We start from the raw sequence: 23,893 nt of genomic DNA, 5'->3' as shown, positions 1-23,893 counted from the left end.
AGTGCGATTCAAATGAGATGGTATATGCAGATTTTTATATATTATAGTAATCCCTTGCTGTATCGCAAAATGCTAATCGGGGTTTTGCTACCTGGCTGATTTTCATCGTATGTTGTCCTCTGCATTCTGATTGGCTAAACAAATGGGACCTCTCCACCCGCTTAACTTGACCTGGCCCCACATGCGGGTCTTTGGCTCTTATTGAAAAAGGTTTGATAATGATAAAATATATGGTTTGGTAGGACAGAACCGGAAAGTAAATGCAGGTTTCCATAACATACACATGATGGCGGCAAAGTATTGTGTAAAGGAAAGTATGTATAAGTGCACCATGTTATAAGGCACACGCTAATTTTTTTTTCGCACATGTCTGTTTTTAGGTGGGCCTCCAAGTTGGGAAAATATGGTACTTATTTCTATGGACACATGATAATGTCAGTCAGACCATATTGTTCCAAAGCAAAACACAACTTTGAGATGGTCCGGTTCAGACTCCTTTTTTCTATCATTTTTTGCGTCTGTCAGGGACAAAACGCCCCAATTTGTACGTATTCTACCCCGAGGAGCAGGCGGTTGGTCATAAAGCTTCTCAAAATGACTCTAAACTGCACTTAGGGGTAGAAATCCTACAGTCGGGGGGCACTTTTGCAAATTTAGCTCTTGTCAAGTGAGAGAAAAATACACAGCATGAATCATTGCAAATTTTGTCCATATGAAAGTTGGGGGTGGAAGGAACTATTTACAGAGACCCCTCGTTGCTTAGCGCTTTGGTTATTGCTAGTTCACAGCATTGCGTAATTTGAATTGAATTGTCTTTATCGCAGTTTTATATCATTGTACCGTGCGTTGTGTTCTGCAGACAGCAACGGCTATTAAAAGATCAGTTTGTTTATGTGTGTGTTGGTTGGGTGTGACTACCTGTGTGCGCGATGTCAAAACAGGGTGGGCGCACAATTTAATGTGGCAACCAAATAAACTGCGAAGCAAGGCCATAGCAAGCTTTTAGCACCACCTTACATTGAAAAATAAATTATCTATCAAATTGGACTCAGAAAAAAGTCAGAAGAGCGCAAGAAATGTTGATCCGTGCGGGTCCAGCGGTTGCTCTGTGGATTGTTATCACTAATTCTACTGCAATTATATGTTCTGTATTTTTATCTGTAGTATTATAGTTGTTATTTTGTTAGTCGTATACTCTCAGTCGGTAAAGACGTCATCTGGAGGTAGGTGTGACTCTTAAGAACTATTAACCCCTGATAACCTCGAGATTACTGCAGTGCATGGGTCTGGAACCTTTTGACTCAAAGAGCCATAAAAGCAAAATGTTTGAATTTTTGGGGAGGGAAAGAGTCACACCATATATTTTGAGACAAAATTCAACAAAAGCACTAAACCCACTCTGCAAACAAAATCTAATTATTCAGTCTATTTTATTTCAGATTTCAGATTCAGATTCAGATTCACTTTATTGTCATTCGTGTACACGTGTATACAGAACGAAATGTTGATACATCTGACCCGCACAGTTTCTTTGAACGTCAGCCGGGATAGATAAGATTAACCATGTCTTCGTCAGAATTTTAGCGCAACAGTTCGTCATCTCGCGGTTCGATGCCACTTCCAGTTGTTAAATGGTCCAGTTTATTGTCCAGAGAGCGAACGTTGGAGAGGAAAATGGATGGGAGAGGCGTTTTGCAGGGTTTAGCCTTTAGCCTAGCGGTTAGCCCGGCCCGACAACCTCGCTTCCTCGTCCGGCGGTCACGCCGCTGTCTTGCCACTCTGCTTCGCTGCTTTGTAGGCCGCTGGGTCTTGTTGACATAGCAGTCCGTGGCTAATAAAAACTCCCGAGTGGTCGTAGCACCGAGCGCTTGATGTCTGGATGATCGCATATCCAGCAAAAAAAACTGCGATCGTATCTTAATCTGCAGTTCGAGCCGACTTTGTGCGCCATCAAAACTGAGTCGAAGACTGGATCTTATGGCCGACGTGTAAAAAACCATTAAGAGCCGATGCAGCCGCAGCCGAACAGGGGCGCTGCCGGTGTGACGTTTGATGATTTGATAAAAATCTATGAAATAATAATGCCACAGCCTGTGTCCCATATAAAAAGAACCACTGAAATGTCCCTCCCTCATGCAGTTAGAGTCTTAAGGCTCATTTTGACCATTATTTTTTTCTGCAAACAAGATCCAACGAATTTACCTTTGGCACAGAAAGTGCAAGGCTAGACACAGGAGGGAGCGCCTGCGCTGTTTGCATAGCTCCACCCATCTCTACCAGCCACCTGATCAAATTGCTCTTGGTACTTGGCAAGAGATTCTGGGTATTTAACAATAGTGATACAAAAGTGTCTCAATAATGAGCATAGATCATTTAATGAGCTTCCATATAAAGGACTCCTTAGCGGGTCTAACTGTAAACTATAGTTAAACATGTGCCCTAAATATACTGAACAGTACAATCAGCGCTGGTTTGGCTTCGCCTACACTAGACTAACCTCGGCTCACGCAAATATGGAACGACATGGAGAAAATTTGCATTGAATTCCTTTTGTCTCCGAGCCATACGCACTTATGAAAAGAGCCCTATATGGCTAGCGAGCCATAGGTTCCCCAGCCCTGCAGTAGTGAGTTTCAAGACACCCTATATTTTGTTCACAAGAGCCAGTCATAAAAACTAGTTGTGGAACACGAATCGTCACACCAATCTGTCAAATATAACCGCTATTTCCGGAAACCTGATAGCAATCCATACAGAAAATCAATGCAGTCCTTTTACATCAATTTTTATCTGATGTCAAACATTCCAAAAGGTTTTATTAACACACACCCACGCAGACATCGGGAAGCCAACCAACCCTGCCCCCACACCACCACCCACTGAATGAATCGCTCCTTGTCTTCGAACTGATGAGGCGATAAAGTTGGTTTAAACAGCAGCGGACACGCTGCCGAGACCAAAACATATGTCTTACATCAGGAGAGACTCATGTTAACGTCGGCAAAGGAAAAATGGGAAGAAAAGAGGGGGGAAAAACGCTCGAGTGCAACATGTCTCTGCCATTCTGCTATCAGCTTTTCATCTATCGTCTCTACCAGAAAGCCAGCAATGGCACTCAGGGAAAAGTTATCCTCCATCTCTCATTATTCTTTTGTTTTTTTCCACCAGGCTACTTGTCAAGGGACAGAAGACTATTTGAGCGTTTTTATTTTGCTGTCTGCATACCACAAGAAGACTGCGGGTTTTATTTTTGCCATCTCCGGTTACTTAGCAGGCAGGATTGTCCATTTTTATTCCTCATCTAGTGTTGCGAACAGCGAAAAAGCGATTATTCAAAGAATACATTTTTAAAGAATTTTGATATGACATCCAGGGTTCGTACATCATTTTTATGGTCAAATTCAAGCACGTTCTAAGAACATTCAAAGCCAATTCATCAATGTATCCAGTACCAATAAAATGTTTACATATGCGATTTTGAATCTTGCGTGTGCACTTGTCTGGACATATTTTGTCAGATCTTGAGTAAATCTCAAGTATATTTGTGGATCTGAACAATACGTGTGGAAATAATTTTGAGACAAATCTCTCCCCATATGGTGTTGGGTAAAACCTAGATGACTCACATTTTCAGGTGCAGGAAGTTCTTCAAATGACAATGGACCACAGGTAAACGCTACCTTAATGTTTTGCAACCCAAATGTCGTTACAACACGGTGCAATAGTCCACAACCTAAAGCAGATAATGAATTACCTATGATTTTGAGACCTTGAGCAAATCATGATAATATGTAATAATATGTAGCTCACATTTTCAGGTGCAGCAAGTTCTTTAAATGCATGGCCCAAAACAGATGTCCATAATGATTATGTAATCCTTGCACTAATACACATTTCATTGATCCCTGTTTTGGTGTAAAATGCACCTGTCCTATTGGGTGCAACACTAATGACAATGTCATACAAACTAAATAGGGTGCCGTTATATAGCAAAGGGAAGAAATGCAATGGCAAAGTGAAACCACCAGAGAGCAGTGTTATTCTGCAGAAGTGTCATTTCAAACATGGTAACAGTTTTAAGCATTTCCAAGCACTTCACCCGAAACTTAAACAAAAAAAACAAAAAAAACACACAAAAAAAGAAAAATTCAAGCTTTTTTTGAGGATTTTAAGCACCAGTACAAACCCAGTACAGGGAAACGCTACTAATAAAAAATCCCTCGGTAAAATCCCTCAACGGACACACAAACAGAGTGAAGAATTAGGGTGACCAAAGGTGATTACTAACGGAGAAATAAATGAACTGGTGCACCACGCGTCCCAAAACTAGATCAGGACTTATTGGTTCAGCTGCTGCAATGTGATTTGTACCGCATTATGGGGCCTAACAGGCACAAGATGTAAAGCTTAATAATGCTTAAACAGATTGGAGGGCAACCAAACTCACCTCAACATTTATGCTGCATTAAAATTGCTTGAACACTTGTAGTGCGAATAGCAATACCTTTTTGTTTAACTCATTTCCAAAGACAGTTGCAGATGCCAAAGATCAATGCTGACGAGGTTGCCAGAGACGGTTATAGACGTCAAACATCTATTCGAACTAGGCTGCCGTTGACGGCTTTGGAGGTCAAAGATATGTGTTAGCTAGACTGCTATTGACAGCTATACATGGCACTTTATTATCTAATGTAAACAAAAACCAGTGCATATTCCAGCATGATGCCAGACAAACAGGGCAGCGTCTTCTGGGGAGGGATTTCACTATACAATATATATTTTTGAATACAAATTTACATTGATAGTTTGTGTATTTTTGTCTAGTATTCAAATAGTTGTTTGTTTTTACTGAATGGAAGTTTTTGTAAGAGTCCCTAAAAATTACAAACAGTCTTTTTAAAAAGATGTCAGCCCACAAGGGGGACAAAAGTGTTCTCCCGGTAAGCGCTTGCCAACTGTTGGTTTTCATACCGTATTAGGTTGTTCTTTTGGTGATCTTAACTCCACTCAATACTTGGCAGCTGCTGCCAACTCTTTCTCTCTGCCCCCCAATGCACTTATATCCGCAAAACACCCCTCCCCTACCCCATTTAATCTGTCTTTATTGTCTTCTCCCATCTCTCTTTGATTAGCGCCTCAAAGGCGGTGGTCCCGTGGTAATAGAACACTGGCATCCTGGTAGCGGTGCAAAACAAAGGGCTTTGCATAACCATGATAGGACACATGTGTTTTTACAAAAGTCTTTCAGCGTCTCACTAAGAACACGCATACTTCCACTGTTAAGTTGTTTTCTTTTCAAATACAAGTTTTAGACACTTCACCATTATGTTTTTAAAACGGTTGCCCTCTGATAGGAGCTACAGGTCCCTTAAAACAAGGACAAACAAAGGCAGCTTCTTTCCCAGGGCCATCACCACACTAAATGGGCGCAAAAAACTTTCAAAAACATATTTTGACATTTTTTTTTTGAGTTGCTGCTAAACATTATGCGCTTCTTTTCATTGCAATATTGTTAGGATGCACTACTCTTTTACATACGCAAAAATCCCACTGCTCTTATATCTTAGGCCACTCTCTAAGCACTACGTTGTAAAAAATGTTTTTATGCCTTTTAGTCTTCTCTCTTTTTTCCCCTTTTAAATCTATTACTTGTTTACCCTGGAGTGCTACGTTCAATCCCGTTGTATACAATGTTTCGCAATGTTGATATCAATGACAATAAGAAGAAATCAATTCAATTCAAAATAACTCATGGGACGACTCAAAAATCAAACATTTTAACTATATCGATGGACACTGAGGAAAGATTTTCTCAGTGTCTTGAGCACATCGTAAAAGTGTGATACAAAAAAATAGAGCCTCCAGTCATTTATATTAACATGTTAGGGGTTTGCTTGAAACTGGACAGTGCAGTTCATTTGAGGGTTTTACTGTCATCTAATGAGAAAAAGTGGTAGGTCTGCTGAGGGAATGGTCGGTTCATTTTGAACTGCACATGCTTTGGCGGATTTATGAAAAGTTGATGATTGTAAATGCTAGGGAGATGACAGTATTAATGGTTGATTTTTTTTCTTGTTTTACAGTAACTTTTATTTAAAGTGTGCAACTTTTTTTAAATTTCTGTTGTCAGATTTTAACCTACTGTATTTTCCGCACTATAAGGCGCACCGGGTTATAAGGTGTACCCCGAAAAAATAGTTTTTGGTCCTATATTTGACATACATAAGATGCACGGGATTATAAGGCGCTACAATGGGAACGTCGACAAAAGAGTCAGATAGTTCAGTCAAACTTATTACCCCCTTAACATTCTGAAAGCTTGCAAAAAAGCAAATATGTGTCGTAGACACGTGCGGATGCGGTGTCCGTACGATGTCACTCAAATCAATCGTTCCAAATATCATTCGGAAGGTTAAAGTCTTGGGATTCAAGAAACGCCAACCATTCCTTAGTTTCTATTTTCTTTTTCGCTCGCAACTTTACTGAGAATATGACAATAAACACTTGGAATTGAGTTTAATTTAAAAATAGACACTCCATTCCATCCATTATCTGCACCACTTATCACAGAAACATCAAGTTCAGTCTGAAACAAGATACAGGGAAAATATGTAGCCGGAGTAGCTCACCGAAGTCGTTGTGTTCAATAATAATGTGCAAACATGTCCTCTTATATCCGTGAGTGTAGTAAATCCAGGAGAACAAAATATTTACAAATACAGAATAGTAAAAAATGCTTTCTCTATGCCGTCAACCCAACGTACCTACGCCAGCCTGTAAATGATAAAAAGGATCCGCCCCTTTACCTCCGAATAACTTTAGCCAATAGTGATCGATTCAAATGATGATTGACACATTGGTTAGCCAATGAAACGCCGGTAAATAAATCCCAGCATACACCGCGGACTACTTGGCGTTCGGGGGAAAATCTAGTCGGCGGCTGCTGCATTAGTTGCAAGACTTTGCGACTTAATATTGATCCATAAAAAAGGCGCACTGTATTATAAGGCGCATGGTCAGCTTTTAAAAAAATAAAGGCTTTTAAGTGCGCCTTATAGTGTGGAAAATACGGTACATATATTTTGAATACTGAGGGTTTTTTTTTTATATATATATTTATTTTACCATCGACTATAGCCTCCTCTGTTGTGCAAGTACATACAAAGCAACTTCTTTCCCTAAAATACTTTCAGTTTATTCAAATGCTGAAATAGATATGAATTCCATAAGTCTCAAAAAGTTCCTCACTGTGGCTATTGTTCATGAATGGCTCAACGCCCAATTTCCTGTAAGATGGATGGGCTGTCATAGTTCGCATGAATGGTCAGCCAGAAATAATGCAAATTTTCTCTATAGTTGATTGAATGATCACATCCACTCAACCAAATCAAGAAATTTGGAAGAATAATAAAAGTTATGACTTGCATCCTGCAAGTGCTTCTTGTGAAACCAGTTTATGCGATTCCTGGCTAGATATATAGATATATGTATATATTATAAATGTAATTGAACAAAGGACATTTAACCTCAAAAATGTATAAAAATTGTTTACTTATTTTAATTTATATGAATTTGCCTGTCCCTAAAAAATAGACGGATGTTTACTTATGGATTTATGTCCCTCTTAACAGAGCACTGCACCTAATTGACTTTACATTTTTGTTAAATTAATGTACGGACCGGCAGTATGGTCAATAAATGTGTAGTTTTGCATTGTAACCATTTTTCTAATAATTAAAAAAAAATAATTATGTATTTATTCAACTCAATGTCTGTGACTTGTCGACAACTAAAATAATCGTTATTTGCAGCCTTAATTTATAATGCTCATTATGTCTTCATGGTTGTATCATAAATTCTTCAGTGACAAAAAACACAATGTGACATGCAGTTGTCATGGAAAGCTACGTCCAGGTGACAGTGACACTCACAGTGCCAGGGAGTGCAAAATGAATAATAGCTCTTCTTTGGAGATGTTCTGTAGATTTAAACTAACAACATTATATATATTCACGGCAGTGTCTCAGAGAGGCGCAAAATCGTTTCTTCCGGAAGGGAGGGGGAGCTGCTACAAAGAAAGAATCAAGAAGTACTGCCTTTTTTTTATCTCGACATGCAGAAAAAGACAATGTGCCTCGGATAGAATAATGAAAGCGTAGACTGGCTATGGATTCCACTAATGGGGAACATCAAGACTTTAAAAGACGCAGCCAAACTGTGAGTCAGGATGTCGGAGCGGGTGGCGTCAATTGTAAAGAAAAATCGTAAAAAATGTTCAAGGACATGCAAAGCACAGTAGTCGAAAAATGCACATACACAGATACACATGCACTGAAAGGCCACACAGTCATTGTTCCATTGCACCTGGGCCATTAACTCATTCAATGCCAGAAGTTTCTCTCGGGTGGAACGTGCCAGCCAATTTTTGCCATTTAGACTTATTTTTAGAGGCCGTCAGAAAATGTAGTTCTGTAGCTATATCCACATAGGACATATGAAAAGAAAGTGTTAACCCTTATCTTTCATGGGGAAAAAAGTTTGTCTTTAGCTATTACTATTGTTTGGTAAACAACAGTCAAACATTGGTAAGTTTTGTGAAAATGCGCATTTCAAAAAACAGCTTTTAGTGAAAGGAGGGCTTTCAATTAGCAACAACTTTAACTTTTATGCTTTTTTTTTTTTGCATTTGTGATACTTCTAATACCTAAACAAGGCTATCCGTAAACACAAGGGCACTTTGCTAGCAAAATAACAATAAATTGCAAGAACTTATGCATTATTGATGCATGAACTTTTCAGTGCCCGAGGTTTTCGGTGACGTGATCACTTGATTTTCGGTCACCATGGCAATCTTGTTTCTTCGGACGTGCATAAAACGTCATCCCTTTCTGCCGCGACAATGACAAAGGGAATTAGTCATCATTTTTAGAAAGAATCAAGCTCGAAAGGGTTAACCGTCTTTACTTATTTATATATTTGCTACATTGACCACACTGCTTCAATTCGGCTAAACTGGCAATACAGAGCTGCCTACACACTTCAATGCTTGATACAGGAAGCAAGTCAAGGAAGTGTGGGCTTCCCCGATGTGTGGAAAAATCTAACCCTTTATAGTTAGTTTTTAAATGGAAACCCCCCCCAAAAAATCATATTTTTTACAGTCCGAAACTTCGGGACAATGCTTCTGAAAAATGTATTTACGCGTTATAGCATTGAATAAGTTAAGAAGCAAGATGAATAGAGCTCTGAGACCTAACTGTGAATGTTTATGAATATGTCGCGTCTGTAACTGTGCAGTCTGCAATGCAAAACATCTGCAGTCAAGCTTTGGGGCGTCATTATTCACGCCATAATCACACAGGTCCTGCAGATGGCGACACTTGAATACACGCTAAAATGTTTTCATTAAAAACAACCCCCAAAAATATCCATGAATAATGATCATCTAAATGACCCTGAAAACAGATTTTCCATTCAGCCGTCGCTGGAAAAAGGAATTGCTCACATCTGAGAGCAACAAAAAAAAGTAGACGGCTGATCAGAAATTGGAGGGGAGTGTATTTTTATTTTTCGCGTCCGATTTTAACGAGGACTCGGGTTCCACGGCTTAGGCAAATAAGTCACCTTGGGGCATTAAGGTTAAATTGGCACAACTTTTACATTTGTAATCGTGGGAGCTTTGGACCATTTTAATTGCAAATCTCTCAGTAAATAGATTTGGACGTGTGAAATCCAGCAGTCTCTTGAAAAAAAACATTAATAAACAGTATTGCCAAGCATTGCTATTTTCTATGGAACGTACAATAGAATAATTTGTTTCTTTGATTTGGCTGCTGCAGTGTTTAATTTTTGGGATGCTTATCTTTCTGAACACACCCAAGTAATCACCTTATCAATTTCCAAAGTCAGCGATGGAGGACCAAATCAGCTCAATGGATGTCCTTAAAGGGCAATATGTAACTTTTAAATCTAACTACATGTAAACTCTAGTGTATTGAAGACCAAATCAAAAAACATTACAGTTCCATTGTATACATCTCACTACACATCCATAATTTAAATTGAATATGGTGATACCTCTACAAACAAGCTACTAGTCTACTAGTGATCCCAAGATCCAAGAAGAGATGCTCAGGTTCGAGAGCGTTCTCCATTCGTGCCCCGGTGCTGTGGAATGCTCTTCCTCCTGAGATTTGATCTGCAACCTCAGTGTAAATGTTTAAATCTAAGCTTAAAACACACTTCTATTCTATAGCATATGAATAACCTATATTTTATGTTGATATCTGTGCATCTGTGTAGTATTTGCCCTCATGTAGGTTTTAGATTAGGTGATGGTGTCATAATAGTCTATGGTTTGCAATAATCTGGTCTGCGCAGCCCTTTGAGACTTTGTGATTAAGGGCTATACAAATAAACATTACTTGACTTGACTAGAAATTTGAAGTACTTTTTCAGATGTCTTCTGAACAAATAATTAGCCCAAAATGCGCGAGAAAGTCCAAGTTACAACAATCCGGTAACAATTGAATGTTGTGTGTAGAGGTATAACTGTATGAAATCATCTTGGACATTGTTAGTATCATTTATTGCTCAATTCCATTCATCGACATGGATATACATTTTAAGCACTTGCGGGCCACATTTGGCCAGTGGGCCACGAGTTTGACACATGTGGCTTAAACTACCCGGTGCACCCAGTATCCCCGGCAAATTACATGCAAAGACCATCCATCCTTCATTTATCTTCACCTTTCTACACACCGCAGAAGCACAAGACAATACATTATATTTTAAAGTGTGGTTGTGTTGAAGAATCAACAGGGCTAATGGCCAAATTCAGCACTTTTTAAGAACTTAAAAAAAAAAATCCTATTTTTTTAACTATCAGTAAAAGCAGAAATCCGATATGAATCATGTAGTTTTCAGATCCACAAATATATCAGCAAGATATTTTTAATCTTGCGTGTGTATTAATCAAGACATTACTTTTAGAGTTAATAGCAAATGTATTTGTTTTCGAGACAAATCTCTCCCGATGCAGGAAGTTACAATGGATGTTATCTTACAATGACTATGAAACGCTACCTTATTGTTTTGCCGCCCCATAATTAATGTCCATCCTTGATACATAATCATTGCAGCGATACACATTTCAAAGTTAAGGTGCAACATGTACCTGTCCTCTTGGGCGTGACACCAAGGGAGCGATGACTCTTCAAAGGACTATGCCATATTAACTAGGGGAGAGCTGCCGGTAATCATGAGTGAAGAAGAAATGCAATAGCAAAGAGAAGACACCAAAGAGCTCTGTCGGTGGCATTTTTAAGCAGACTTGTTTAAAAACATGGCAACAATGTCAAGCATGAACAATCACTTCCAAATTCTAAGGACTTTTCAATACTTAAAATCGCAACCCGTACGAACCCAGAAAATCATTTTTGGGGTGATTATGTTTAAAAACATACCACTGTAATCACCCTAAGGGGCCGGTCACACAGACATTTGCGGCTGAATCACGGCCAGAAATTTCTGCCTTTGAGGCGGACGCTATAGGACGCATTGAGATCGCCAATCAGACGAGATACGGCAGTGCATAACACGAGGTTGGAAATTCGCGCGCGGGTGGCAGCGCGAAAAAACTTGGCACTGTTCAGTTCTTGAGAGCGCGGGAACGCAGCCTTTCACGAGTTTATCGAGGCTGGACCACGGCCGTAAACTTCTGGCCGTGAAGCAGATGTCGTTGGGCGCTGTTGGACGTTTTGGGACCGCCATATAGACGAGATAGAGCAGTGCTTTACTCGCGGTCGGAAATTTTCACGTGGTTGGCCGAGTTCAAAACTTTTGAGCTGCTCAAAAGTTTGAGCACGTGTTAAACCGCGTGCCGCACACGTGGTCAATACGAGGAAATGACGCGGAACGACGTGCTCTGGCCGCGGCCAGGGCGTAGTTACACATGGGTAGGACGGGAAATTTCAGCGGGTAATCGTGGGTGGAGCATGGTAATAGCATGTTCTGCGCCTGTATCGCGGTGTTATTACGTGTTACGCGTGTGACAGTCAAACGCCTTTCTCCGCGTATATACAGCGCGATTTGCCGAGCACACAGTTGTGCTCGTGACGTCAAGGGGGTGAACATGGATCACCGTCAGCGTAGATTCTCTTCATTTCGAATAAATATTTCGGTGCATTCTCAATTGTCGCAGCAAGGCTTTGATGCTAAGTCCTTAGCTTGGCCTTTTGACCGAGAGTAAGAGTCCCGACTCCTATGCTTTGTAACGTATTATGAACTGATCGTTAATAGATAGTGAGTGAAAAAAATAGAACAAATTCACTCAACAAACCCCTCCCCCCTCACCGTCAGTGTAGTGATATCGTCTTGACCCATTTCTATTTCTTGGCATTTCGTATCGGGATAATAAAATAAAAATGATGCCATAGCTTGAATTCTTGATTTTCACGGAACTGTGTCTAGAGCGTTTATGAAATCTACAGCCCGAGAAATGCATCCCTGCCGAGATTTGCATCTCCTCGGTTCTCCAACCACTTTTACCTCGTTTTATAACACTTTTAGGGAATGTAATGGCGAACATATGACCAAAACCACTTCGTCTTGCATTCGTTGGGAATGTAATACAACATAATCCATTCCGTCTTTGTTTTTGTTGTGAACGTAATCGGACGGTAAATCCTCCCCCCCTCGCGTGAACGCGCATTCTGCTGCGCTTCCATCAAAAGCGATCGTATTCTATATGAAACGCTTATTAAAACAGTAAAGCGAGCTAATTATAATAATTGGGAGATCCTAGTCAATATAACGCGTTTATTTAAACAATAAAGTGCGATCGTATTTTACAAGATGCGTTTGTTAACGCGGATGAAAACGTCAAAAGCGATCGCAGCAGAATGCGCGTCCACGCGAGGGTGTGGGGGGGTGGTTGTGTTGCGTAGGAGTCGGATTTGGGCACAACACCGGCTCGGGAGCTTTTATACCCGTGGTCCACACGAGAAAATGACGCAAAAATGACGCGATGAGGAAGCGGAACAGTCGCCGGCGTCTTTTTTCCGGCCATACCACAGACGAACGGCGGGTTGTCAAATTTTGCGCATTTTCCGTCCCGGGCAACCACGGGCAAAAAAAAAAAACGCAAAATTTTAGCCGTGATTCAGCCGCAAATGTCTGTGTGACCGGCCCCTAACCGTTTTCAATGTCGGCAAATAGCTTAAACTAACCCGTGCACCCATTATCTCGGCAAATTACTCGCAAAAACGATCCATTCTTCTTTATTTACCTCTCTAACACCGTAGGAGCGCAATGCAATACATTTGATTTCAAAGTGTGATCTTCTTCCATCGGAGAATCAAAAAGAGGGGAACAAAAAAGTGAAGTGGTCATCCGGGAAAAACAGGGTACACAAGCTGCATCGCACCCGTGGAGGAGAATTCATAAACACACTTCGCACACAGGCGAGAATTCGTAATGAGAGAAGACCTCACAGGAGTGGCGGGGGACGAGGTGAGGGGGAGTAGCAGTTAGAGAAGATGCCGAGAGGAGGGAAAGCTTTTCACATCACATCAGGCGTGTGCGCCTCTAAGCGTGCGTTAAGAGTGAAAATCTGCTGTGTGCACATTGGACGCAGGGCACCGAAACACGTGCACGTGTCCGGGGCAGTGCTGCAACCTTGCCAAAAGGGTCTTGGAGGGCCGAAGTTGCCATGGCATTGCTCGCTCGCAAACAAACTGAAGAGGGGAAGCAGGGTGTGTCTAAGCAGAAGTGGATTAGCGTGTCACAATGACAGCTTCTTCATAAGAGCTTGCATATACGACTGATAAACTGTATCAGGCTGCTAGTCGGCGATGTGGAAGCGTTTGCTGCTGACGCGGCATTTTTTGCCTTAAAGGTATTCCCAAATTCTTAAGGAAATGGTAAATTTTTTGCATAGAATATTTAAATATATGTCATTGGTGTATTCCAAATTTTTTCCGAGATTCATTTTGAAGACTGAATGTCTGGACTTGCGATGCCATCAGAAGAACACCGATTAATAAAAGCGTCAGCAGGATTACAATTAGGATTCATTGTGTTGCGTGATTGATATGTCACTCAGCACGTCTATCCAACGCAAATAACAGTGGAGTTGTTGGGACATGCTTGTAATAGCACTTTGGTCCAGCAGAGGGTACCTTGAGACAAAAAAAGCATCTTACCAATTTGCAGGTGTATAGTATACATTTGTAAGTATTTATGTTTATTGACACTTGTTTATTTTGGGGAATTTATATTATAGAATATTTGGTTCTGCGCATTGTTTTTCTATCCGTTCAAAACGGCAATATTTGAATAAAGATGGGGGAATCAAAAATGTGTCTTTTTGTGTTAATTTTTAGGTAATACCACCAATTTTAGTGCCTTAAATCAGCTGTAAAATACACTAAAAGCTATAATACATAATTCAATTTAGTTCTTTCTACCTGGTTAAGCTTCATTGTCCATTTCCCTATTTTTCTTGTGGTATTTGGCTCTTTTCCCTGGCAGTAAATCCTCAATATAATTTTGAAAAATGTTAAATTGAACCTCCAAATAATTACATAAATACATAAAAGGTTCTCAAATTGTTCCTTGGCATGTGTAAGCGTGTGAATGGTTGTGTGTCTCTGTGTGCCCTGCAACTGGCTGTTAACCAGTTTAGGGTGTTCCCTGCCCACTGCCCGAAGATAGCTTAACCGTCAGCACATTGTGCAAAAAGCAGTCATGTCATAAGGACGGTGGAAAGACGGGAGGGGGTGTCGAATTAACTATTGGTCAGGGGTCAGGTGGACATTTAATCTAACTAATCAGCTTCCTAATTACACAAGTGCTCCCAGAATGCTATGTATTGCTCGATGCATGTGTGTGTGTGTGTGTGTGTGTGTGTGTGTGTGTGTGTGTGTGTGTGTAACCGTCTAATATTGCGTGTAGAGGTCTTGTTGTAGCAAAATGAACATCTGGCCCCAATATTGGTTCCATGTGTGAACACACATTCAAGCAAGAGCACAGAGCCTGTGGTGAAAGCGCCCCTGCCTTACACACAAAGAAAGAGAGCGAGGGACGAACAACGCGGCGGCCCGAAAAAGGGGGGGGGAAAGTCCGTACTAAAAGAACACATGTGCACTGTAGCTGATTGTAACAGTAATTGATGTAAACGCCTAAATTACAGCAAGGAGCTAAAATGACCGCTGTGTTTGAGCGTTGCTGGGGCGACCAGATGAAAAACACCTGGCGGACGGGGCGGAACATCTGTGTCATGGCGCCTGGCCCGAGAGCCACGATTGGAGGCCCTGACCGATAGCCACGATGGAGGCTTGGCGCCAGGAGCGGCCTAACGTTTGTGTTAGGCACATGTCAAACTCATTCTACTGCACGACTTATTGTGAGACGAGAACCGCCGCACGGTAATTAGACGCAAGTTCAGAAAATGTTGGCTCCTGACAACTGTGGTTTCGCCCCCGTAAATATGATGAGTCCAGAGAGATGCTATGTTTAATTTGTTTCCCGAAAGGAGAAATTCCCATCAGCGTTTCAGCAACCGAGGGAGCAGCATAAGAGATAATATTTGGGCTTTCCCTCCATCCGTCCCAAGGCAGTAAAAGTCGGCCGCCATATCTCTTCCACGCTAATGCTGAGCCCCGGGTCTCCCCAAGGATGTGTGCTAAGCCCTCTAATATTCACCCCTGTACACCTCAGACCAATGATCGACTACCTTTTCGGTATCATTGTCTGACAATATTTTCATGGCTTGGCTTAAGAGTGGCATTTAACATGTATGTACTTTTGTAAAAAAAATAATAATAACCACAATTCTAACATTTATAATAAAGGGTTTGTACACCTTTTTCATGGCCAAATTCATGCCCTTTATAAGGAATTTCGAGGCCAGTCTTCCAATTGCTTCAGTATCCACCTCAAGAAAAAAAATCCTGTGTAAGTCATGTATTTTGCAGACCTATACACATATCTGCGCTTTGCAGTACATATGTGATTTTTAATCATGCATGTGCATTCATCAAGACATGAATTTCAGATCTTGAATAAATCGTGAATAGGTTTGTTTTTGAGACAAATCTCTTCTCTTATAGTTGTTGGGTAAAAATGACAGTAATATAGTGCTTGCATTTTCAGTTGCAGGAAGTTCTTCCCAATACAATTTACTACTGGGAAACACTACCTTAATTTTTTGCATGCCCCATAACAAGATGTCCATAAATTATACATAAACCCTGCAATAATAAACATTTTATAGTTTATGTGTAGCATGTATATGTCCTATTAAGTGGAACCTGTAGGGGGCAATGACGCTTTATCTGACAATGACGTAAAAACTAATGGCAGATGCAGTTAATCAGTAGGGAAGAAATGCAAAGGCAAAGTGAGGCCACCAGATAGGAGTGTCAGCGTCAATTTTAGGCAGAATTGTTGAGAACCAATTGTAAGCAACAATTTTAAGCATTTACAAAGACTTCAAATATTTCAAGAACCTTTCAATTCTTAAAAAGAATAAAATTCAAGAACTTTTAAGGATTTCAGGCACCTGTACAATCCCTGGTACTTAGAAACCTTAAAGTTTACTGTCACTCGTTTGTTTTAAGTGATCGTTTCATTTTTAAAATAGTCAAGTAGCATTATTTGTTGGGCTTTGGTACTTTCAACGATTAAAAACATATACACGGAGATGCGCTTACACGGACAGGGGAAAGCTCCACAATTTCCTGTAGCGGATATAATGGGATGTTAAATTATCAGTACGGAAAATAACTCAAATTCAAGCTTTAATTTCCTCACAAAACGCACACGCTCAGATGGAATGCAAATGCGGGGGACAACGCACATAATTAAGTACACAAGCGAAGGAGGGCTCAGGCGCAGATGGATACACACATGGATTTACGCAAGACAGAAGAGGGGAAATGGAACGCAAAGTAATGAGAACTTTATGTAAAATACAACTGTGTGTGTGTGTGCGTGTGTGTGTGCTGTGCACAGCAAACACATTTTTTTAACATAATTAGCTCCGTCAAGCAGAAATGTAAACGAAAAGAACTTTAATGAAACTTCTTTTCAGCATGCCAAAAGCAAAGCGAGCCATTATCTGACTACACAATCCCGACAAAGTTCTTCTGAGCTGATGCGAGATATTGGTGAAACCCTCTGGGAGGGGTCCACGGGTTTTGGTATACAAGTAGAACAGGGCAAAATCTAACTTATTACTCCTGAATCTTAACATACACAAGTCTTTTCCTCGCTGTATGCTTCATCTCTTCTCAAATATTTTATACTCAGCTAATACTAGATAGCTTTTTAAAATGACTGCATTACAAAGAATTCCTGAACATGTGTAATGGACAAATCTAAGAACTTTTAAGGACTTACAAAGCCAATATTCTATTTTCTCCAGTACCATTGAAAGAAATCTGGTGTGAACAAGTATTTTGCAGAGTCACAAACAATATATATATATATATACATATATATACATATATATATATATATATATATATATATATACACACACACACGATTTTTAATCTTGTGTTTGCATTTATCATGACATTTGATTTTTACATCTTGAGTAAATGGCGAATTTATTTGTGGATCTGAACAATTCGTGTCGGGTAAAAATGGCAGCAATATGTCGTTTACATTTTCAGTTGCAGGAGGTTCTTCCCATTACAATTTACCAATGAAGAAGACTACCTTAACTTTTTTTGCATGGACCATAATAAATGTCCATAATGTATACCTAATCCTTGCGTTAATACACATTTCATAGTCCCTTTTTTAGGTGTCACGTACACCTGTCCTCTCGGGCACTTCATTGGACAGTGCTAGAAAATCACAAGGGGGAAAAAAATGCAATGGCAAAGCAAAGCCAACAGAAAACTGTGTTCGCATCATTTTTATGCAAATTTGTTGAGAAAAATAGCAACAACTTCAAGCGTGTACAAACATTTCACCTAGATTGCAAGCACTTGTCACTCCTTGAAAACACATTAAAACCCAAGCGGTTAAGGATTTAAGGCACCTGTACAAATCCTGCCTTTTAGGACAACTGTGCATTATATACTGTTTTCTAGTAATAAAGAAATGCACTGAAAAAAGCTTTACTCGACAGAGGACAATGCTGGAAAGCTTATCTCATTAACTGAGTCAAAGAAGCAGAAAGTCACATCAGGGATATAAAGGTTGACGTCCTTTCAATAAATCAGGATGCACCAAGTGGCATCACGTTTCAACAATGCAGTGCTTCACAAGCATGCGGCTCCTTAAGAGAAAAAAAAGCCTCATTTTGCACGACTTGTCTTTGCCGATAATATGTAAATCGAGTAAAAACTAAAGCTCAACCAAATATTGAGCGGGCCCAGCTTCGGCGCAGAAATCCGAAAATTTGAGGGATATCGGTATCCGTATTTCGATAAATATATTTAAAACTTTATTATTTAGGCTCAGGCTCAGCTGGACCTCTCTCTCGTCCTTCTGTCTCAGACGCTACACATCCTTCTGATTGGATAAGTGGCACTGAAGCAGGAAAAATATCGTTAGAGCGGGGTAAAAAGCAACAGCTCTGCTAACTCCTGAGTCTCAACATGCTCGTGAATCATGACCGCTGACTATATTGAGATTTTAAAAGGTTTGTGGTAGAAAAATGTGTGTGTGATTAGGTGATCTGAGCGTAAAAAGTGTTGTTAACTTGTTCGAGGGAAGCACATTAAGGTACACACTGATACAGTGGAAGACTGAGTGATTAGCTGTTACTATAATATTAGTTGGTCGATCTGGCTCGAAAACAGAAATGCCCACTTTAAAATTGCACTTTCTCTCATAAGTTGATTTCAACCATGTTGGTTGTATTGACATTTTTACTTGATCATTGTAAACAATTCAAGGAGGTATTTAAGTTTTTATGTACCTTTAATATAAATTGCTGCTAAGCCTAATTTTTCTGCACCGTTAGTTTTTTGTTTAAGTGAAACATTAGTCATGCTAGTTGTGTTGAAATTCACATTTATTTACTGTAAAAAGTTTCAGAGAGTTATTAAAGTTTTATTTGATTATATAAAAATATTCTTTATTTCTTTTTCAAGCTTTTATAGCAAATGAATAAAAAGCTCCAAAAATCAGTTATCAGCCTCCTTTAAGTACAAATAATCAGCATCGGCCCTGAAAAACCTATAACAGTTGATCTTTTATAAATACAAAGAAATCTGCAGGCTGATTTGGCTAGCTTGGGAGTATGATAAAAAAAAATCAGTAAGTGAGAGTTGACATCAATTTCTTGGCTGTTGCTATGGTGATTGTTATTACTTGAGGAGAGATTTGACCAAAGAGAAGGGGAAATAATCTCAAATGATGCAATATTCATGGCAGTTCCTTGCCCTGTCTGATGACTGTTATTTAAAATGATGAGTCAACAACATGCATTCATATGCGGCAGATTGCGTGTGTGCGCATGCGTGTGTGTACGTGCCATGGAAACACAAAGTAAATATTGTGTTGAAAATAAAGCAAAGGCGGTGTGATCGCTTACACCGCAATAAAATTATAACAACGATTGCAGTGTTTGTGCTTGTCTGCTTCTCTCACACACACACACACACACACACACACACACACACACACACACACACACACACACACACACACACACACACACACACACACACACACACACACACACACACACACACACACACACACACACACACACACACACACACACACACACACACACACACACACACACACACACACACACACACACACACACACACAAACTAGTACTCACTTGTTTCAGAAAAAAAAGTTGTAGCAAAATATTTATTATTTTGTTTGCTATGGTGTAGGGAATTGTGTTTTCTAATTAACTTAACTAAGGCTTAGAGTAATTCAAATTTATTTTAAATGTGATTTAAGTAATTTGTTACATTGTAAAATGTATGGAAGGACATTTTTAAAAATAACTCAAAGCTGTTAGTTTTTGCAAAAATGAGATCCTGCTGTTTTGTGCAAACTTTGAATGTAGTTTTGGATTAAAAGTTAAGTAGAATGAATTTTTGTTATCTGGATTCATTCCAAGAATGCTTTCTTGAATCAAACTTTCTCTAAATGCTTGCCTTTCTTTATTAAATCGATTAAAGTCATAATCACCCACGAAATAAATGTATTAGGCCTATTGAGCAGTCCTAGATGAACCGATTAAATTTTGCACAGCTTGGATCTTGAATTGTAAAGTGTTGCCTGCAAAAACAACAATAATTTGCAGCAGGCACAATCCATCTTGACCAATGGTTCCCAAACTTTTGCAGGCTGGCGCCCCCTTGGCTCAATGGTGAATTCCTGCTTTGATGGAGGTTTGAATACCTCTCAGTCCACTTGTAGTTGCACCTTCTTTGTCTTTTACCTGTAATCCTTTTTGACATGCTGTGTATTGGAATTTGTGATCATTTTTAGGGTGCTGTTACAAATTACTTGTGTTTCCTCTGGACCTAGCGACTACGCGGAAGCAAATTCTGCAACGGGCGTTTTCTGTTCCACGTCCGCTTCGTCAAAACCAAAATAAGTCGAAACAAGTTATGTACCGCCCTTCTTCGGTGCAAGCTTCGTTTCCTTCAGGTTTGTTGACTCTGGGATTATGTTTACGGAGTCCGCCATGGCACTCAATGACCTCACACAGTGGGTGTGGCATAGTGTGGTGCTTGCAAACTTTGAATCGCGTTTATTGGCTTGTGCTATTATCAAAACTTGCCTCTGATTGGTCGGTGCTTTTAAAACTCGAACAATAACAATTGTGGTTGGCCAAAACTCCATCACTCAGTACAATACCTTGAAAAAAACGCAGTGCTTTGCAGTTTAACTACCCCCTATGTCACATCGCGATGTCGATTCGATTTTGTGCAGCCCTAATGTGTTGTGTACAAATAGACTCACGACCCGCCACCACCCCCCTCTACAGCCTCCTTCTTCCTCATTCCCCCTCCAGATATCTTCACCGCCCCCAGGGGAGTGGTCATGCCCACGTTGGGAACCACTGATCTAGACCATGAGTCCTTAAGCTCCTTATAACAATGTGCATTCATTAAAAGATAGGATTTTTAGATCTTGGGTAAATCGTAAATATATTAGTTTTTGAAGCAAATTTCTCCCCTTATAGATGTTGGTTAAAAATGACAGCAATATGTAACTTAAATTTTCAGTTGAAGGAAGTTCTTCCCAGTAGAATTCATACATTTTTGGCAAAATATTCATAATTGATAAGTAATCTTTGCACTTGTACACATTTCAGTGCCCTGTTTATGTGTAGCTGCTCCATTTCGGGCATGTTACGTTAACTTTGTTTTTGTTTTTTCCACTTCTTGGTTTTTGTTTTTTCTCATAACGTCGACCCATAGCAAACAGGCATCTTAGAGATGTAACTGTAAATGCGCACAAACAATGCAAAGTTAGAATTATTTTGGGCACATGACATATTTTTTCATGTTTTTGAGTGGGGAAGATATCTTTAGCTTAGTTTCTGTGCTTATCGTAATAGTCTGTGGTCTGTGCAGCCCTTTGAGACTTTGTGATTAAGGGCTATAAAAATAAACATGACTCGACTTGTAGCATGAACCTGTTTTCTTAGCGGCCCCCTTAGGGGGGCGATGGCACTTCAAAGGACAATGCCGCACAAACTAATGCCAGCTGCCGTTAATCATGAGGGGAAAAAATAAATGGATGCCAAAAGTAATCCACCAGAAAACAGTAACAGCGGTTGTTCTTAAGCAGATTTGTTGAGAACTATGGCAAAAATTTATGAACACCCATAATTCAAGCCCCTTTCTTTCCTTGAAAACACAACTTACAATCCAAGCATTTTCAAGGATTTCAAGCACCCGTATGAACTTCTGGTTGTAGTTATTTACTGTTTTTGGCCTCCACCAAAAATACTGCGCTCATTTCAAACATGATTGGTAGGACCAACCATGAATTTGTTCACCTTTAATGCACAGTTCTCCATTATTCTAGGTTGCGCGATGAGGACAGCAACATAATGACTCAACAGCTCTGAACGGGTTAATTTTTCACTTAACGACTCGCCCCGTTGCTTCTCATCTTAATGCACTTTCATTTCTTTCTGCCCCGCCAGAGAAAATGAGTAAACCTCTATGCCGACACACCCAGACTGTCTGCCAACTGGTTGCCAACACATCATGTGCACGCACGCACACACACAATCCATAATAAGCAAGCCGGTACCGTGTTTTTATCCATCTACAGTAATATATTCTCATAAACTTCGTTTACACACTCAGTTTTTGGAGACATGTCCATGCAATGACTATATCCACCCACGCACCCACAAAATACGTGTGGGTCTATGGTGATTTAATGCGATCATAACCAATAAGCTCTGCGACCGCAAAAGGACAGTCTCACTCTTGCCAGTCCATGACCTCACTTGTGAATTGAGACTCCCCATTCCCAAAAAAGTCCAACTGGAAAGGCGAGTCGCCATGGATACCATCAAAGATTGCCTTCCAGTTGTCAGGGTACACCTTTTTCATGGCCAAATTCAAGTAATTTCTAAGGACTTTCAAAAGCCATTTTTCGCTCAGTACCATTGAAGGAATAAATTCGGCACTGATCAAAAGAACGGAAGCCTAAACCCTAGTTTCAAAACCTAACTCTTGTTCAAACCTTTTTTCAGAACCCTAAAATTGGTTTAAAACCCTAACTTGAAGCCCAAACCCTAGCTACTACCTTACTCCTTCACCTAACCCTGGCTGTAAGCCGTTTCAAATTGTAAACCTAGCTCTAAACCTATTTTGGAACCCCTTATTACATTTAAACCCCTAGCCAACACCCAACCTAAAAATATGGTAACAATGTCAAACATATACAAGCGCTTCCCCCAAAAATCAAGCACTTTTCAAACCCTAAAAACACAACATTAAAATTCAAGCATTTGCAAGGATTTCAAGCACACGTATGAACTGTGGGTATTTGATATGGCATGGCATTGTTCACTTCCTAATTATGGTGGTACTGGGAATTATTTATTTTTTCAAATACACCTTGCCACACGGAAGAAAGTCCAGTTCACGAGCTGTCCTTGAGGCAACCAAGAGAGACAGCTTGAGACTGCTCACTGCTTGTGACTGCTTTCCTTCAGCATCAGCTCATCTAGTTTGCGCATGCAAACTACTACAGACAAAAGAATAAAAAGGTTTTACTGTAAATGTTTTGTAATTATACGTTTATTTTAGGTTACATTACATGGTGCCCCTACGGCCCTAGTTTTTAAGGGATCCAACTAACCAACCAACCTCTAACTACATAATACCAATACAGTAAACAAAGCGTTTTATGTGTACAGTAAGTGCTTATGTATCATCAAAAGCCTGTCAAACTCTTACCAGCCAACCTACACTAAACTGCTCCCCTTATTAATAAATGCAAATCCTCCTTATTCGGGCAAAAAAAAAATTACAAAGACAACACAACACAGCACCTATTTTCTCAAAGTAAGACAGGCTATGTATAATAATGTGACAAATTTATAAATCTACAATGATGTTACCATCTGCTACCAGTGACAAGACGATACGGATTAGTGCAGAAATATGCAAGATGAGATCGGCCTTTTTTAAAAAACAACATTTCCCTTTATAAAAATTGTATTACGGCGTACACAAAGTGAAATGATCCAAAAACATAATGAATACTGAGCGAACGTACAAGTTGAACACGTATGTGATCTCAATGACTCCTGCTAGCAACCCTTCCTATGCAACACACGCAAACATTTGTTACAGTACTCATAAAAAAACACACATTTTATTTTGTGAATATCATCTTATCTTAAGACTGTATTCATCTCATT

At 39.9% G+C, this 23,893-nt stretch overlaps 1 protein-coding gene across 2 annotated transcripts in view; it reads right to left on the bottom strand.

Annotated features, from left to right (window-relative positions):
• trps1 (trichorhinophalangeal syndrome I) overlaps nt 1-23,893 on the bottom strand; it is a 148,700-nt gene that overhangs the window by 49,476 nt on the left and 75,331 nt on the right. The gene's annotated exons all lie outside the window — the stretch shown is intronic.

Source organism: Urocampus carinirostris, chromosome 2, assembly GCF_059441175.1.
Source record: "Urocampus carinirostris isolate Australia breed hairy pipefish chromosome 2, RoL_Ucar_1.0, whole genome shotgun sequence".
In the NCBI taxonomy this organism is placed as follows: Eukaryota; Metazoa; Chordata; class Actinopteri; order Syngnathiformes; family Syngnathidae; genus Urocampus; species Urocampus carinirostris.
This window is presented reverse-complemented; position numbering and strand designations above follow the sequence as displayed.